The 12,947-nt window shown below is 46.6% G+C and overlaps 1 protein-coding gene across 1 annotated transcript in view; it reads right to left on the bottom strand.

The window, feature by feature from the left end:
* Eya2 (EYA transcriptional coactivator and phosphatase 2) overlaps positions 1 to 10,916 on the bottom strand; it is a 230,915-nt gene extending 219,999 nt beyond the window's left edge. The window contains exon 1 of the mRNA XM_004858102.3: positions 10,813 to 10,916. The gene's annotated coding sequence lies outside the window, so the exon portion shown is untranslated. The remainder of the gene's footprint in view (positions 1 to 10,812) is intronic.
* Between the last annotated feature and the right edge of the window lie 2,031 nt (positions 10,917 to 12,947).

The raw sequence follows: 12,947 nt of genomic DNA on the forward strand, positions 1-12,947 counted from the left end.
CCAACAGCTGCCTCACCGCTGACAATCTGCCCTGTAGCCCCACACCACAGCCCAGGAGGAAGTTGTTCTTCCTGGTGGCACCAAAGGCAGAGGTTCTTAAAGGATTCCACATGGAGAAGGATGTCACAGCCCATTTCTGCTCCTTTTTCCACTGGTTGTCAAGGGAAAAAATCCACTGGCTTCTCAATGGAAACTTCGAGGAATAAAAGTTCACCAAAACTCCGGCTTAATGAGGATAAAGGATTTTTTTTGGTGGCGGTGCTGGATGAAGATGAAACTCATGGCGTCACACATGCTAGGCAAGCACTGTACTACTGAGCTGCATGCTCAGCCCTGTGGGATAATATTAAAACGTAAGAATGGACTGGGCATTTAGCTCAGTGGCACCGCACTTGCCTCACAAGTGCAGGGTCCTGAGTTTGATCCCTGGTATGGAAAAAAAAATGTAAGAATGAACCCTAAATAACCCGTTGGTCGGGGTGAAGCCTCCTGAGTCCATTATGATTGCCCCTTTGTCCACGTTCATGTTCTAGAAGGCTTGTTCCCAGTGGCAGCTCTGGGTCACACAGACCTGGAATGGAATGTCACTGGGCAGCCACTTGGCCAAGGCTCAGGTTCTTCAATTGTTAGTGGACCCACCAGTATGGTGGGGAGTTCTTTTGTTGTGGTATGGCTTTGTTTCTTGAGAGGATTAAATGTGCTGTCTGAAAGTGCCTGGTACATCAAAACTCTTGTGAGAGATTTTCAATTTGCTTCTTCCTTCCTCGAATCATTCCCTGAATATTGAGATTATTTTGACTTAAAATTCGCACAGCAGACTTGCATACTTCCATTCTCCAAAGTCCCTGAAGTCTGGGGAAGTTCCATTCCATAGATAACAGCAGAAGGGGTAAAAGCTCCACAGTGACACTACACTCCTGTGTCCTCCCACCACAGCCCCGTGAATGGGGAAACTGAGACAGGGCCAAGATTTGAGCCCAGAGTGTTGGGCTCAGAAGCATGGGCTCTCAGTGATGCCCTCCACCATCTGTAAAACCTAGTGGAGAATACAATTTAGACTGGGTTAGCACAGAGAGCCCGTCAGATCTGGATCATTCCAAGGGTGTGGCATTCAAAGCCTGGGTTAGGAGCGGGCCATGCGCCTCTGGCAGGATAAAGCAACAGGAGAAATCTTTTGTTTTTCTTTTTCAACTCATTAAGGCTTGTTGAGGGGAGTAAGAACCTCATTTTTTTCTTCCCATGACTTCCCTTTCATTTTAATGGAGAAACGTGCATTTCAAAGACTGCTCAATAGCAGCGTTGAAATCTCAAGTTCAATCACAATGTCCCCATTGTGGCTGGGGACTCCCTGGCCTTTATGCTTGGATATAAAAATTTGGTCTGAGCCCAAAGTCTGGCTTTAATAAAATATTTTAATTTTGTTTAATGAATATTATTTTAAATCTATTTGGCAGTTTTAAAATGTGTTCTTTTATTTCCAAATTAAAATTTACTCATGTTCAGTGCTCTCTGCAGGGGTGAGGGTGCAGCATGGAATGAGGGTGATAATAATACAAGCTACCATTTATTGAGTGCTTACTATGTGCCAAGTGCCCTGCTATGAGCTTTACATGTGCCACCTCATTTATTGCTCACAGCTATCCCATGAACAGCAGCCACTGTCCTGCTGTCCAGAAAGTTGAGAGGGTCAGAACTGGGGTGTCAGAGTTAGTGAGCTCTGGAGTGACCAAGACTCAAGCTGGCTCAGAGGCCAGGGCCTGTGCTCTGGACCACACCCTGCATCCTGCCCATATGGACCAAGAGCTTCATGGCACATTATTGGTCTCGTATGCAACTGCAATTCCCTATCATCTCAGTAGCTGGCTTATTCAACGTGGGCAAGCACAATAGCAGAGCCACATAATTCCCAGGTATCCTCTGCTTGTATTTATTTATTTATTTATTTATTTATTTACTACTTGCAATGCTGGGGATTGAACACCAGGCCTCTTGCATGTTAGACAAGTGCTCTATCAATGAATTACAGCCCCAGCCACTTACTGTCTGCCTTAAATTCTCACAATAGCCCTATGAAGCAGGTATTATTATTATTATTATTATCATCCCCACCATCACTATTTTACAAAGGGAAAAAGTGAGTCCCAAAGAGCTTAACTATTCTGCCTTAGATCATACAGCCTGCAATGAATAAGAATAGCAACAGCAGGAGTTGACATGGATCTTACTCATACTCTGCCCAGCACGGTGCCGCACATTTTATATTTATTAACTCAATCTCCACAACAAATCTCTAAGGAAGGTGCCCTATTCTCCACCCTGTTGTACAGATGGAGAAACTGAGGCACAAAGAAGTTTAATGACTCGCCCAAAGTTAAAATAGTTTGTAAACCAAACCAAAACAAAAAAAAATTTACTAGATGATAGGACATGGTGAGACCTTGTCTCAAATCAAAACAAAACAAGACAAAAATAGTTGGTAAACACCAAGCAAGGATTTCAATTCCAGCAGCTGGGCTCCTGGCTCAGGCTCTGGATGTCCTGGTAAGTCAGTGCCAAGGGTCAAGTTCAGGAAGTCTTACTCTCCAGTGTCCTGCACACTCCAAACCACTTTGTAAGGAAGCAGAGAGCTGTGTGTGTGTGTGTGTGTGTGTGTGTGTGTGTGTGTGTGTGTGATGGCCAAGTCCCATAATGCCCAGCATAGTTTTACGCATGGAATCCAATGCATCACTTTTACTGAACCAGGAAGGCATCTCTGGGTGAGGGCTGCAGAGCTGGTTGTTTCCTCCAGTCCTGCTGCATGGACAATGGAAAACTCCAGAAGTCACTGCAACACCATCTGTCCCCTCACAGACTGTCAGGAGAAAAGAGGCAGAGAGTACACCAGGATCTTACTCTGGATCTTCAGTAATGAGTCTGGACTACAGCTAAAGAAGTATCACCGAATAAAGGGAAAGAAGAAAGGCCTTGGTGATCTCTCTCCATCATCGTGGAGTGTAGCAGGCACCTGGATGGCACCTGATAAACAAATCATGGGAATGGTTTATGAAATGTCCTATGGATATGCTCTTCCTTATCAACAAACTTCGTCTTGTCATACTGCAATAGCTCAGGGTTCAGCAAGTTTTTCTGGACAGGGCCAGGTAGTCAGTATTTGTGGGCCATGGGTGCTGCAGTAAGTAGCCAGCCCCGAGTTACAGTACTGAACAACACGGCAGGCAGGGGCAGGGATCCGGCCATGGATCACCTCAGCAGCTGCCAGCCCCAAGCAAGCACTCATTCCTACCAGGGCAGGTCCAGGATCCTGTGATTGCAGCTGATTTCTCTTACTCTCTGACCCTGACTCCTGCACCTGAGCATCAGTTAATATCCATACAGCAATGAGAGTGGAGACTGACTTTAAAATCCAGCTCTCCAGGGCACACAGGAAGACGACGGTGAGCTCTTATTACACAAGGGGCTGGGCTGGATACCGTAGCAGTTAGGGATCAAAAACTGGATTTAATCCTGTCTCTGACACAAGCCATGTGACCTTGGATGTGTTACGTGACCTCTCTGAGACTCAGTTTCCACATGTGTAAAATAGAGGATAATAACACTACATTCTACCCACCAGTATTTGGAGACAAAAACATAAAGAATTTCCTTAACGTAGTGCCTGGCACATAATACGTGTTCAATAAATATGAGCAACTTGGTTTGGTCAAGCAAGTCTTGCAACTTGTGCCTTTAAAAAAACAAAACAAATGAAAAAGTAATTCACTGAAAATAAGCATAAGAATGATTGACAACATTTCCAGAGCCAAGTTCTTAAAGGTACTCTAGGAGTTGCAAGGGTTCAGAAAACTCTTCACTCTACATCAAACCACTGCCAATCCTCTAATCTCCCTGTGCCTCCCCCTGAAGTCTGCATTTATGTACTTTTATCACTTTTTCTTTCTTGTGGGTGCGGGAGCCGTGCTGAGACATTCCCAGCGTTTCAGACATTTGCTGAGTTGAAGACATTCTTTCTCCTTTCCTTCCCCTCCCCTCCACACCCCGACCATTAACTTCTCCAGGGAATACGGTCTATTTAACTAGGGGAGGGCACCAGGGAACTCAGGCCCTGGCAGACCGGAGGTGAATAATCTGGGCTCCGTTCTCTTTCAGGATGGGATGGGGCCAAAATTCTCTGTGACAACACAGACGCAAGTCACAACTTGTTGTGTCACATGACACCATCCGGGTGAGGAGTCTCCGCTTCCCTCTACTGTACCGGTCACACAAAAGGCCAAAGGAGCATGACCCCTCCCTTCTCCTCTACCCCTTCTCAACTAAGCAGAGCATCCAGACCTTGCTGGAGAGAGAAAGGTTTCTGAAACAAAAGTTTCGATGCATGCAAATAATACACACCCACAAAAGAAAACAGCTGCTTTGCACTGACACCTCCATCTCTCAAAAGAGGAGGTTTACTCCCTACACAGAATTTCTATCAGCACCTGGGCTGGTACCAGAGTTGAAAATGCTCAGACACTGTCTCTATCTGTCTATATATTTCAGGAAGCTGCTGATCAATGATGATATAAAAATTTGTCCTTATACCTTGAGCCTCCGATGCTAAAAATCACAGGAACAATGACAAGAAAAAAATAGTTTGGGGGACTATGAATGCCTTAACCACTACGTGACTATAAAAAGGGGATGGGAGACGGAGAAACTGACCAGCGGGACACAGAACATTTCCATCTTTGGCTTCTGGAGATGAAACACCAGGAGGGAGGAAAGCACTGGAGGGACAGACGGTCTCAGAACCTGAATTTTCTCTCGAACTATGAAAGAGAAAGTTCCAAAGGAGTCCACAGTTCCAGCCCCATCTCTCTTCACTACGACGTGGCTTCACCAGTCCTCAGGATCCAAATCAAACTGAGATCAGAAACCCCCTTTCTGTGTCCACTTCCACCCGACACGTCTAACAGGCAGGAATTTGGACTTGGCTGGGGTGCTGAGCACTAGTGGTTTTCGCCCTGTTTTGGTGACCTTCATAGAGCTTATTTATGCACTTCAAGCTCATGACCTAATACATGTTGGTTTGGCTTCTCTTCTCATAATAGCAGCCTGTAAAAAGCTTTTGAGAATTCCCTGTATTTTCTCATTTTGGGTCAAGAAAACAAAATTGATATCTAAGTAACCTTTAAACAAGGCCCGCATAATCTAAAAATTTGGAGCATTTCCACCAGGACTAAGACCATCTCTTAAAGCCTTAAGATCATCAGAGTGAAGCCCCCCAATCTGTCATTTTTAAGGTGAGATATTTGGTAACAGCATTTGTGAGAATTAGCTAAGGGGGACTCTTTGACATCAGTCAAACAATGACATTTAAAACTTACGTTAAAGCAATTACTGTGAAGCACTTTTCCATGTTTTTCCCATTTCTTAAACAGAAGTGTATATGTTTTCAGCATAGTTTCTTGCTGTAATTTTCTTTCTTGGCAAATCCACATCTTACCATGAAACCCCAAGTATGCACGCTGCAGAAACAATAATGGTGGAAACAGACCCGGCTGTCTCTGGCATGATTTTTCTTTACAAAATTAAAATGTCTTTTGGCTAATATACTATATATTTCAGTTCTGAAAGACTGCTCTTGGGGAATGACTAGAAGAGAAGGGGACTCTGACACATTCAGCTGCTGTAAGACAAGAGTAAGTTGCTACATCCACGCAGTAGTCAGACCCTCCGATTCCATATTCTTTGGGGGAAAAGTATGTCGATTTTATCATCTTTCCTTTAGTTATGTTCCCAGAGAGTTGATTATTCTCCTCCGAATGACTTCAAGCAGATATGTTTGTATCTGTTACATCTGGGCATGCACTGATTTAAAAGAATCTAACTTTACTGGCTGCTCGGAAGGAAAACAGAGGGGGAGAAAGTCCAATGCCATTGAAATCACACGCATTTTATGTTACTTACTGTGTGTTATGACACAACACAATTGATATTACATGATAAAATAGTTCCTAACCTTTGTGAAATCCTTTGTCTGTTTCTAAAGATGTTTAAATTGGCTTTTCGTGCATCTGAGTTCCTGTTTTAAATTTCTGCGTGTATCTGAAGGCAGAGACAGACTTTTCAAAATAGCACGAGCAGACACATCTGGCCTGGAACTACTATAGGGAGAAGGCGATGACAGCACAGACGAAGCCCTGCGTTATGGAGTCCCGGCTGAAGGCTGAGGCCCTCTGCTCCATCCTGCAGGCCCCCCAAGGACGAGGCTCTCCACCCCCACTGACCCGCAGCCGCCTGTCCCAGACTCCGGCTGCCCATGGCCTCCCTTCATGTTCAAAGAGGCAAAGACGAATCGTTCCGGTTACCTGACTCTCAGGACCACCTGTTCCAAATTATTCTTTGCCCTCCAAATGTTTATAATCTAACCCCTAATAACACCCACCCATAACGATCCGGCACCTTCCAGTAAACTTGACTTGAGCTGAGCCTACCGTAATGTTTTAGGGCCTTTCCACTGCCGGTAAATTTATTGACTCATTTTAGGAACTGAAAGGCGTAGCGTTAATATCGAAGGAACAAATCAAATTAGGCTTCATAAATAGACATTTTCCTTGACAGACCCATACCCAACCTGCTAAATATGACTCAAAAAGGTTCATATATGTTTTCTAAATACTCAATATGATTTTTCTTCCATTTAAAACAATAGAAAAAAATAAAAACAGGCCAGGTTCAGAAAATAATTCGTTCTGCACATTAAAAACTATCCAAGCTCAGTGTCTGCCTCCGAGGGGAATGAGAGCAGAAGTGTTCTCAGAGCCAGAGTTTTCGTAGCACATGGGTAAGGCCTAATCTGCAGAGAACCGAAGGCCTAGATTTCATCGGCACTCCACTTCCTTGTTAAAGTTGGGGTGATGACAACACTCGAAGGCCCAGCTGACAATGCACCCTGAAAATATCCGGGAGGAGTTGACTTTAGGCCTGCCATTCAAGTATTCAATCAATGGCAGCTATTTTCATCCTGAGTATGAAATTATAAGGATGTACTTTGTAAGTAAAAGGAATGGCAAAGGCACTCAATATGATGGAAGTGAGCAAAAAGAAAAAAGCAATAACAATAAATGTAAAACCAATGGCTTCCTTTGGCTCTTTCCCCTAAAAACACTGGCAGGTACTTTCCTACCAGGAAGCTGATTTCAAATCACAGGTAATAAAGACCCAATTCCTGGCCCTCTCATTCATTTATAGTAAGACAGGTGGGTCCTCATCCTCAGCCACCATCACCAGAGTGTCAAGTATTTGATTCAAGGACCTGATTGAGGGAGTTTATTCTCCTGGGATTAGAAGAAGGTGTTAGGCAAAGCCATTAGGCCAGCTAAGATCTTCAAATAGCGAAAATGAAGTATTGTCTCCAGTGATTTCCCTGTTAACTGTCTCCCTATCAGAGTCTTCTTGTTGTTTTGTAGGATTGGGGCTGTTTGAACAGTCACAAATGATGGGAGGGTGGGCTGAGGCCTTCAGGAAGCTGTTATGACACTGGCAGATGGGGTTCAGGAAGAGGGTTGGGAGGCAGTGAGGAATTTTTGTGTCTTTCGGTGTGTGTTTTCTGTCAACAGGCTGTGTTTTCTCAACTCTGGGGTTAATTCTCTGTAAAGGGATTCCCCTCGAGCAGACTCTACCAACTTCTTTTACAGAGCAGCTAGCTAGGAAAAAAGCCCCCTCCCCAACAAAATCCAGTCTTGGCAACAGTCAGAAAGTTCGGCCTTTAGAGGTAACAGGCTAATTAGCCTCTTCCTCTCCACAAACCCCACAGATCAGAAGAACTACAAATTTAGCCAAGCATTTCCCCTTATCAGAAGTGGTTGGGGAAGGGGCTTCTTCTCGCCCCTACATGATCCATGTCAGGCCAGATAGTCTGGATTTTTATCTGGTGCCCAGATGAGTCCCTTTCCATGTGACAAGTAGCCCCTGCCCTTTTGCACAGCACACGCACTTCAGGCCTGTGGACATTGCCTACTGTGTGTACTTGTCCTTCTCCCCCAAACATGCTCTGTGGCAAGGAAGCCTTCCCAGCAAAATCCCGGACCCAAATGTAACTGCCACCCAGCTCCTTGGAGAAGACACTGGGCGAGGGTGTTTAGAGACAGTCATGTGTCTAAGCAAGACCTCTCCCTTCCCTGCATTTTTTCCTGACAGCCACGGGTGTGCTTTCTCTGTCCAGAAAGGTATCTGTCAGGAACGGGTGGGAACCCACTCTTTCTCCCTCACAGCCTGTGATTTTATTATACAAGGAGTTTATTGCTGGCCTAATTAGTTTCAAACTGGGCATTCCAGCTGAAGACACCTAAAAAACATCTGGTGGAGGGAGAGAGAATGAGCCCTCGTTCTGAGCTGGTTATGGTTGGATTTCTGCATAACTCTGGTCTCTTGCGCCCAACACAAGTTATCTTTGGAAAAGTAACTGAAAAAATAAGGAAATGGTTTCTTCTTTGTGGGAAAGGAGTCATCTCAACATGGGGGAACCAAAAATGTCTTAAAGCGGACGTCTTCACAAACTGCCAGGGTCTCCATAGCTTGCTCAACCTAATTCAAAATGTACTTAGCTGCACGATCGAGCCTTTGCTAAGGGCTTTTCCATTCTCCCAACAGCAGCTAGCATATTATCAATTTATCTGTCTGGAGCAAGGCTTGCGATCTCTTGCATGCAATTTAAAGCAGAAGTCATATTGCATACTTGAAACAGCATGTCTGGGGTGTTTTTGCCAAATGCTAATCCTATAGCAAGTCAACAAATCATATCTCTTTGTGGTGTGTTTATCACAACACAAAAAAACATGAAAAGAAGATCCTAGAATTTAAGTGATTAAAACATGTTTTTTTAAAAAAAGCTCAAAATGTCTTTTAATTTTATATTTTGCATGGTTACTTGATAGTAGGAAAGTGATTAATTTGTTTATGGGGTATTCTCATATATACACAGGCACTACACTAGGTGAACTATTTGAAGATGAGGAAAATATGGCAATTCCTTTAAGATAAAATAGTCAATAATGTTGTGAAGCTAAAGTTACAAGAGAAGAATGAGGACATACAAACTGCTTTAAAAAAAAATTAAAAAGCTCAAGTTCTTCCAGATCTAGCCATATTAGCTTCTTTCATAATTGCAAAATTTAGTTTTCCTCCAAAGGTAAGGAGATTTTGAACACAAACATAATTTTATGCGGGGTACAGTGCAAGATTCAAATCATTATCATTTGTTATATAAATGACCCATTAATTTTTACCAGTCCAAGGACATCTAAACTTAAGGAAATATTAAGTTTGAGGGGCTTAAGACGATGCATAAAGGATAGCGGGTGAGGAGGTGGAATGAACATTTCTTGAGTAAAATTCCCTGAAAGATTTTTTAATAAAGAAATAAAAATTATTTTGGAAAGTTTTGTAAAAGTTCTCTCTGTCTCTATCTCTGTCTCTCTGACTTTCTCTCTCTCTCTTTTTCCTCTCAGCAGCAGCATGGACATATGTGTGTGCTAGGCGACAAGATAACAAACAAACCGGCCGCAAGCAAATACTGTGGCTACCAGTTGGGTACTCATTCTGATAACAGAAACTTCACTCAGGCAAGCAAGAGCTCTCGGAATTAATATCTTTGGTTTGAAAAGCAAAAATTGTCCACCAGTTATAATTTCCTTTGAAGGGAGCTCCGTAATTCAAACGTAATTCAGCCCTCAGATTCTTCCCAGCAGCGTTGGTACATCACCCCCTTTCCCCTACCCAGACAGCGACATTCACCCACTTCCCTGCGCCTCCTCATGGAAAGGTACCTACCTCCACCAGGACTGGTTTATACCTTAATGTTATATTTAAAAAAGAACTCAGAGATTACACAGCATCTCGGGGGAAGAGGGGAGAAAAGAAAGTGGTATTCAAAATGTTGCAGCACCAGCCTTGTTTTGAAAAAAAAAACAACAAAAAAACCGAGTGCAATACAGCAGGCGCGCGCTGTCAACCGGAGCCGAGCCGCGGCTTCGGGATTCGGAGCCGGGCGCGCAGAAAGCGCTCCGAGGGTTTCTCGATAGTTGTTACTCACAACTTTCTAACAATCTCTGCGCACGTAAGCTATCTGGGGGGCACCAAGTACATTTCAGGAGCCAGGCTGGCGCGGCCATTTAACCTCCCGATTGCAAGCCTCAAAGTCCATTCCTCGGGTTCTCCCATCGCCACAAAACCCTCTGCTCCCTCTGAACACACTTCTGAGGTAAAGTTTTCCAAGTTTCACCTCTAACTTCAGCAGGACAGTCTGCTCCGCTGCAGACGCGCTGGGCTGCACCCGCGGGCTGACCGCAAACCGACTTTTCAAAAGATGAGCAGCGAGCGCGAAGCACGAGGCCATATCTCGGTCCGCAGCGGTTTGCTCCGCTGCCCAGCGACTCCATAAACGCTGACGCAGGGCGTGAGTTTGCCCCTCGGTTCCCCACACCTCTCGGATCGCATTAGGAGAGCGCCGCTCTTCGCGAACCCCCGGGTTAGCAGTGGAAGGAAACGCTGCGGACCCGGCCGCGTCTGCACTGTCCGCGCGCCATGCCATGCACTTGTCCCGCGCGCGGAGTGCAAACTTCAGAGCCGCTGCTCGTCGGGTCCCCAAACGCGCGGGGACAGCGGAGCGCGCAGCCTGGAAGGAACATTCCCGAGAGGGGCTCTTCCCGCGGTCCCCGCCGCCCTTGCGCTCCGCTGCGGCCCACGCGCCCTCCCCGAACGGCCCGACAACTGCGGGCCCGGTGGGGCGAGGGCGCAGCCCAGCTGGGCCCCGGGCGCCCCGGACGTACTCACCGCGCGCGTGGAGAAGGTGCCCGGCGCGGGGCGGACGCAGCCGGCTCCCTGCGGCCCGCACGGTACAGCCGCCGCCGCTGCCGCCGCTGCCTCCGCCTCCTGGGCTCCCGCGGCCGCTGCCTGCGCGGGGAGGAGCGGCCCCTTCCCTCACTGGGCCGGGCCCTCTCTGCCCCCGCCCGGTCCCCGCGCCGCTGCGTGGGCGCGTGGGGGCGCCGAGGCGCGGCGCACACAGCCAGCGGCAGGACGCGACGCGGGGCTCGGCCCTGCTGCTGCCGCCGAGCTCGCTGCTCTCAGAGCAAGCAGCCAGCCCAGCGCTCGCCCTCGCCGTCCACGAGGAGGCGAGGGCCCAGCCTCCTCCCACCCACCGCCACCCCACACCGCCTTCTTCCCCAGAGCCACGCACCCTCCCTGCACCCAGGCCCGGCCCGGCCCGGGAGAAAGGAAAGGCTGGGCCGGCCGAGGGACCTCACCAATGACACCAGCATTCATTCATTCATTCATTCATTCATTCATTTATTCATTCATTCTTCCGCCCTTTCATCCGTTCAGCATATAGTGGGCATCTTTCTATTAAACCAGGTACAGTTATTCAGCCAGAACAGGGCTACTACTTTTCTGCCCTCCCAGAACTTACATTCACGCGGAGAGACATCATAAACAATCAAATAAAAAATAAAGCGATTTTAGAAAGTTGTAATTACTATGGTGGAGGGAAAAAAATCTGTGCTGGGGTGGGGTGGGGGTAATCTTAGCTGGAACAGCCAGGAAAGGCCTTGTGAGAAAGTAACATCTGGATTACAGTAAGTGCCACTGGTGGTGATCGCTATCAAGGGAAGGAAGTTCAGGAATCATCTCCTAGGTTTGACAGATGAGGAAACCAAGGTCCCGAAACCTTCTCTGCCTTACTGAAAGTAAGTTGCATATCCCCTTCTGCCCACGGCCCAGATGAAGATACTCCTTCCAGTCTCCTCTGTAACGCACTGCCTCAAACACGCACAAGTGAGTTTCAGAGGAACAAGCTACAGCCTAAGTATGTCCCGTGCAATAAGTGGCACCTACTTATACTGAAATGTATTCCTTCCTTTTCTGAAATTCCACTTTCATGGGGTTTCCTGTATTTTTATTTGCTGAATCTGCCAACCTTAAACTCACCCTGTGTGCGGAGCTCGTCCTTCCTTATTTAATCCCCCCAAGTGACTCAGATGTAGCTGGTGCTGTTAGCATGTCCCGTTTTATAAATGAGCAAGCAGGAGGCCAACAAAGGGAGAAAGCAGCTGCACCAGGGATAAATTCAGGGCTGGCTGGCTGGCTGCAAAGACTTTGCCTTTATTTCTTTATTTTCTTATTTTGATACTAGAGTTGGACCCCAGGCTCTCACACTTGCTCTGCCAGCGCTCTGCCACTGAGCTCCAGCCCCAGCTCTGGCCTTGCTCTTGACGCCATCTGGTCTGCATGGCCAGTTGAAGGTTTCTGGGAAGTGGAAAGAGGTGAAGTTCCCGGGCTCTGCATTAGCTTCAGCCTCCTTCGAAGGCCCTGACAGGGAGCGAGCTCAAAATGGGCTCTGATGGCCACTTGTTCAAGTGACATTTATCGTCATCTGCTTTTGACATGGGCTGCAGTCAGTAAAGAGGGCTCTTTCCGCTGTAACTCCTCCCTTGCCCTTGAAGAGGGAAGGGTGGCAATGGCCAGCACTTTGACAGCCCACCTGCCCAGGCATTTTGTGACATTTGTACAATTTTTCAGCTTCTTAAAGTTGTGATTGCTTTTATTAACTTAAGGATTCGTTTTCATATCTAATCTTGGACTCACAATAATTTTGTTCTCTTTCTGAAATAGGGGCCTAAAATTGTATTTGTATCAGGCCCCACCATCCACGGCCCCACCTCTGGTCCTAGCTTACTCTGTCCCCCTTATGTTCCCCAAACCTTACACCAGAGCAAATGTATTCAGTAAACATGGTTTGTCCTCCCAGGAGCCAGCAAGTATTAGGCCTGCTGCTGCAGGCATGGGGGCCACACCTCTTCTGTCTTCTAGAAGCAGATGGTGTATGTACGTGGCTTTGATTTTCTCATCTCTGAAGCCGAGAGAACAGTGCTCCCTGTACTATTACCGTGAGGATTCACTGAGCTCATGTT

The sequence above is a fragment of the Heterocephalus glaber genome, unplaced genomic scaffold, assembly GCF_053883595.1.
Source record: "Heterocephalus glaber isolate CG9 unplaced genomic scaffold, H.glaber_assembly_v1.0 deba00001673, whole genome shotgun sequence".
Lineage (NCBI taxonomy): Eukaryota > Metazoa > Chordata > Mammalia > Rodentia > Bathyergidae > Heterocephalus > Heterocephalus glaber.